Raw genomic sequence first — 5,644 nt, forward strand, 5'->3', positions numbered from 1 at the left:
TCTTCTCCAAACTATAGAGACCCAGCTCCCTCAGTCTTTCCTCATAAGGGAGATGCTCCACTCCCTTAATCATCTTCGTTGCCCTGCGCTGGACTCTCCAGCAGCTCCCTGTCCTTCTTGAACTGAGGGGCCCAGAACTGGACACAATATTCCAGATGGGGTCTCACCAGGGCAGAGTAGAGGGGAAGGAGGACCTCTCTCGACCTACTAACCACCCCCCTTCTAATACACCCCAGGATGCCATTGCCCTTCTTGGCCACAAGGGCACAGTGTTGGCTCACGGTCATCCTGTCGTCCACTAGGACCCCCAGGTCCCTCTCCCCTACACTGCTCTCTAACAGGTCGTTCCCCAACCTATACTGGAACCTGGGGTTGTTCCTGCCCAGATGCAGGACTCTACACTTTCCCTTGTTATATTTCATCAGGTTACTCCCTGCCCAACTCTCCAGCCTATCCAGGTCTCGCTGGATGGCAGCACAGCCTTCTGGCGTATCAGCCACTCCTCCCAGCTTAGTGTCATCAGCAAACTTGCTGATAGTACACTCAATTCCCTCATCTAAATCGTTGATGAATATATTAAATAATACCAGTCCCAGTACTGACCCTTGAGGCACTCCACTAGTTACAGGCCTCCAACTAGACTCCGACCCATAGACTACAACTCTCTGGCTTCTCTCCTTCAGCCAGTTCGCAGTCCACCTCACTACCTGATCATCCAGACCACACTTCCTCAATTTAGCTGTGAGGATGCTGTGGGAGACTGTGTCAAATGCTTTGCTGAAGTCAAGGTAGACCACATCCACCGCTCTGCCATCATCCATCCACCGTGTTATTTCCTCATAAAAGGCTAAGAGATTGGTCAAACATGATTTCCCCCTGGTGAAGCCATGTTGACTGCCCCTCATAACCCTCTTATCCTTGATATGCCTTAAGATGGCACCAAGGATAAGGTGTTCCATCACTTTCCCAGGGATGGAGGTGAGGCTGACCAGTCTAGAGTTACCCGGGTCCTCCTTCTTGCCCTTTTTGAAGACTGGAGTGACATTTGCTTTCCTCCAGTCCTCAGGCACCTCTCCCGTTTCCCAAGACTTGGTAAAGATGGAGAGTGGTCTAGCAATGACTTCCGCCACTTCCCTCAGCACCCGCGGGTGCATCCCATCTGGACCCATGGATTTATGGATGTCCAGATTGCTCAACTGATCTCTAACCCATTCCTCATCGACTAAGGCAAACCGCTCCGTCGACCTGACTTCATCTAAGGTCTCAGGGGTACAGGGCTCTTCAGGACTGCCTGCAGCAGAGTAGACAGAGACAAAGAAGGCATTCAGTAAGTCTGCCATCTCTGTATCTTCTGTCACCAGGGCACCCATCCCGTTCATCAGTGGGCCTACATTGCTTCTGGTGTTAGTTTTGTCTGCCATGTATTTGAAAAAGCTCTTTTTGCTGTCCGTGACCCTTCTCGCCAGGTTTAATTCTAAGGATGCCTTAGTCCTCCTAGCTGCCTTCCTACATCCTCTAGCAGCGGCCTTATATTCCTCCCAAGTGGCCAGCCCCTCCTTCCATGACCTGTAAACTCTCCTCTTCCACTTGAGCATACCCAGCAATTCCCTATTCAGCCATGCAGGTCTCCTGGCCCTCTTCCTTGACTTCCTACATGTCGGGATGCTCCGATCTTGAGCACGGAAAAAGCAGTCCTTGAATGTCAACCAACTATCTTGGGCCCCTTTACCTTCAAGCAGCCTTGCCCATGGGATTTCCCCTAGCAATTGCTTGAAAAGGCCAAAGTTTGCCCTGCTAAAGTCCAGGGTTACAATTCTACTTGCTACTCTACTAGTCCTGCCACACAAGATCCTGAACTCCACCATCTCATGGTCGCTGCAACCAAGGCAGCCCTCAACCCTTACTGCTTCAACCAGATCCTCCTTGTTAGTGAGGATGAGATCCAGCAGCGCTCCTCTCCTGGTCCATTCTGTTTACCATTAAAATTTCATCTTCAATGGGAGCACCATCTGTGTAAGAGCACCTTTATCCTTCTCTAACCATACCTGCTGGAGTTTTGATGACAAAAAATGCTGGATCAGGATGGTGGGAAGAGAGAAAGTGTCAGACTTCAAAGTATCAAAATACGTTTGTTGGCCAGGTTTCTCTAGCCATTACTCTTTCGAATTCCCTGACAATGACAGTTTCAGAACTGATTTAATGTCACCATTTTGGTAATTTTAAATTAGCTGCTGTATTTTCAGTAGTGTTTTTTGAGGGTAATTAAGAATCCCACCTGAGGAAAGGCTGCTATTAGAGATCCAGATCCATGGCTGGGCTGTGTTTTGAGGAGAAAGCCATGGTCTGCTGGACTGTGAGCCTCCATCACCAGCAGTGGCTGGGCCAGTGGCAGCAGTGGAAGAACAAAATGAATACCCTCTACTGGGTTGAAGAGCAGAGATGTCAAAGCCTCCTCTTGTGAAACAGTAATGTTTGTCTCTAATCATGTCTCGATATATACCCTTGAGAGAAAATAGCATTTCAGTGAGATACAGTTGAAAAATAATCTTTTCAAATTTTTAAAATCAGACAGAATCTTCACCACACTGTCACACAAGAGCAACTTTTCAAAGGACTGAAGCTGTCTGAAACAGAATTGTCACCCCTTTTCACATTCATGATCTAGACAATTCCTACCTCCAGTCTTGTTTCTCGAATTGAAAACATATGTGGTACTGTGCAGTGCAGTCTCCAATACGGCTGGCAAAAATTATGTGATCTTAGGCAATTGTGCATGATTCTGTTGTAAGAATTTTTGATATTTCTGTTTTTCCAGTGGGTCAGCTCCAGTTTTAGGAAAACCTTTTCTCCTCCCTCTGGCCAGAAAACACACTGCTAATTATAGAGAACCTTTCCTACAGTAGTAGTGGATATTCTGTGAAGAGCAACTTCAATAACTTAAAATAACTGGGGTTATTTTTAACAGGTTGGTTACATCCAGTTGAGCTCTTTATTTAGCAGATGTGGCTCCTCCAAGTGTCTTTCTCTGGAGGCCTAATCATAACTGTAGGAGAACTGTTCTGTGCCCAATTACGCGTTTGGTTATGGTGAATTATGCTTAGCACCAAGTACTTGCTTAAATTCCATCAGTTTTAGTGGGATTTAAGTGGTTGAATGCCACCTCAAAACACAATGTTTTCCAGGTTAATATCTCAGGGACTGGATATAGTCTATGTGAGTGGGTACTGAAAATATCCAGAGTCACAAGGAGATCTCAGGCAGAGGTCTGGTAACCATTTGGTAAACAACTACATTTACTCCCAAGATGGCATGGTTCTCTGTTTTATTCTAAGTCTGTCTTTAGGAACCTCAAGAATACCCATCAAACTTGAAACCCAGTGATTGCCATTGCACTGGGTGCAAGGCGACTGCTACCTTATTTAAGGACATTGTGTATAGTAGCTCTTTGCAGCAGCACAATAGCAGAGCTCTAACTCCAAATGCAGAAGAGATAGTGATTATTATCCTTGCAAGTTCTTCAGAACAAACACAGTACCCTCTAATTCCTAATTGGATACATACATATACTAAGTAAGAATAACTACACTTGTAATTTCTGCCCTGATTCCTGTGACTAATAATTCCCCACATATGGAAATTTGACTTAATAAACATTTTCTCTGAAAGAAATGTGCTAATTAGAAAAGCCTTCCCATAAAATAAATTACTTTCATCTGGTCCATATAAGTAATTCTCTGTTCAGCCAGCAAACTCCAATGGGCACAAATTATTGCTGAATTTCAGGTGAACTCCCTGTCTGGGGACAGATGGCATTAATATGAATTGCAACCGAGTTAACACTCACCTACTGCTACCTCCTCAGCACAAGCAAAGAACCAAGACAGCATTTTAATTGGGAGATGTCACATAAATATTTAGGTTAGATAGAGATGAAAACAGGGCATTATTTATGAATAGTTCTTAGTGTCCCAGCTGTTTCTGCAGCTGAGTTCCTTACAAAATAGCTCAAAGAACAGTAGGACCAAGCTATTTTTTAAGTATTAATGATACAGTCTTTAGAAATCATAAGGAAACTTGCTAACACTGTTTGTTAGGTGTTTGTGATGTTAACTAGCAGGCTGAGTTTTATTTGCATCTTCTGTTCTTCCGGGCTCCAAGCTGGCAAATAGCTTAAACAGCCACATAAGCCAGGAAGACACTTCAGTCCATAGCATCACCTACTTTGAGGTGAAGGTCTTTGTCTGTTCAAGAGCTTTATGAAAATGGCTGCCGTTAGTCAAAAACAGACACGCCTCAGTCAAGAGCTTGTTGACCTGACATGTGGGGGCTGCACTGCTGACCAAGAGATGATAGAGGCAGCTTCAGAAGTGTTAGTACGCAAAGCTCTGCATTAAATGCAGGCTCAGGGGCTTACAGCAGGAGCAAAAGATGTCATAGAGCTACTAGGGAGCTCTTGTCAAGCATGAAAGGAGAAGCTGGTTTCTGTTTTCCTTGCCAGTTCCTGCACTGGGGCAAATTGTGCTCGTATTTCTGTACTCATGTTACCTCAAGAGATCCTCAATTGGATTTTTTTCTCTATCAATATCAGAAACACAATGTTGGGTTGATAAAAAGCAGGTGTAGTGAAGAGGGGATGTTTCAAATATTTGGTAGTCCAGATGCATTGATCTGGAGTGGCTGTTTTGCTTTTAATTATGGTGGGTATGCATGGCTTTCATTAATCCAAATTAGTCATGACATTTTTGGCCTCTAGAACAAAACCAAGAGATACCAATGTTTTGTAAAGTTAAAAAACAAAACAAAACAAAAAAACAACAAAAAAACCCAAGAGATTTGCTTTTAGGAAATCACTATGTATAATGCAAGGAATATTAAATGTACAAACGTAAAAGCATTTTTAATTACTGGACTTTTAAAAGCTGCATTGTACTGGCCTCTGTGCTCCTCTGTTAGCCTTGATAAATGTTCAGCTTTGGTGCAAGCAGAGCTAGGTGAATGAAACCAATTATTCTTTTTTGCTTTCCAAACCATCACATTATTTCTTCCAGTACTTTACCACTACGTAGCCATTGTAATTCTAAATCTGAGGCTTCAGATAGGGCCCTTTTGCATTTCATGTTTCTGGACCCCTCTGCCTTACAAACAGTCAAGAACCAATGTTCTGAATTACAAAGTAAAGGCGGGCAGGAGCAAATGCCAACAGGGATCTCAGCTTCTCTGGGTCCCATTCCCTGCTCTGACCCATTTCCACCTGGGATGCATGCAGGTGGGTTTATCCTGCTCTTTGTGTCCATCAGGAGTTGTTCAGGCAGCCAAGGCAATCCAGCACAGAGGCTGCTCTTGACCTTTCTCCTTTGGCTGTTACTAAACGGGCTCTTGAGGGTGAAACAGCATCCTGTTGCAGTTAAGCATCTTGGCCAATCATTTGCTGACGTGAACTCTTTTCCCTTGAGAAAGATGATGTTGTTATCACCCAACTGCTACATGTCCCCCTCCTGCCACATCCCACTTAAATCCTCAAGGGCACCCTTGTGCGAGCAAATGTCACTCATGTAACTCAGTCAAACAGGATTGGCTACTGCAGCAATTATTTTTGTTTCCCTCACCTCCTTTTCCCCCCTCTCAAATTACCTGGGCTCCTGTC

General features: G+C 44.4%; 1 protein-coding gene across 1 annotated transcript in view; it reads left to right on the forward strand.

Moving 5' to 3' along the window:
• RASGRF2 (Ras protein specific guanine nucleotide releasing factor 2) overlaps positions 1–5,644 on the forward strand; it is a 275,229-nt gene that overhangs the window by 133,391 nt on the left and 136,194 nt on the right. The gene's annotated exons all lie outside the window — the stretch shown is intronic.

Source organism: Pezoporus wallicus, unplaced genomic scaffold (genome assembly GCF_028554395.1).
Source record: "Pezoporus wallicus isolate ANWC-B61680 ecotype Strahan unplaced genomic scaffold, APGP_CSIRO_Pwel_v1 contig_2595, whole genome shotgun sequence".
NCBI lineage: Eukaryota > Metazoa > Chordata > Aves > Psittaciformes > Psittacidae > Pezoporus > Pezoporus wallicus.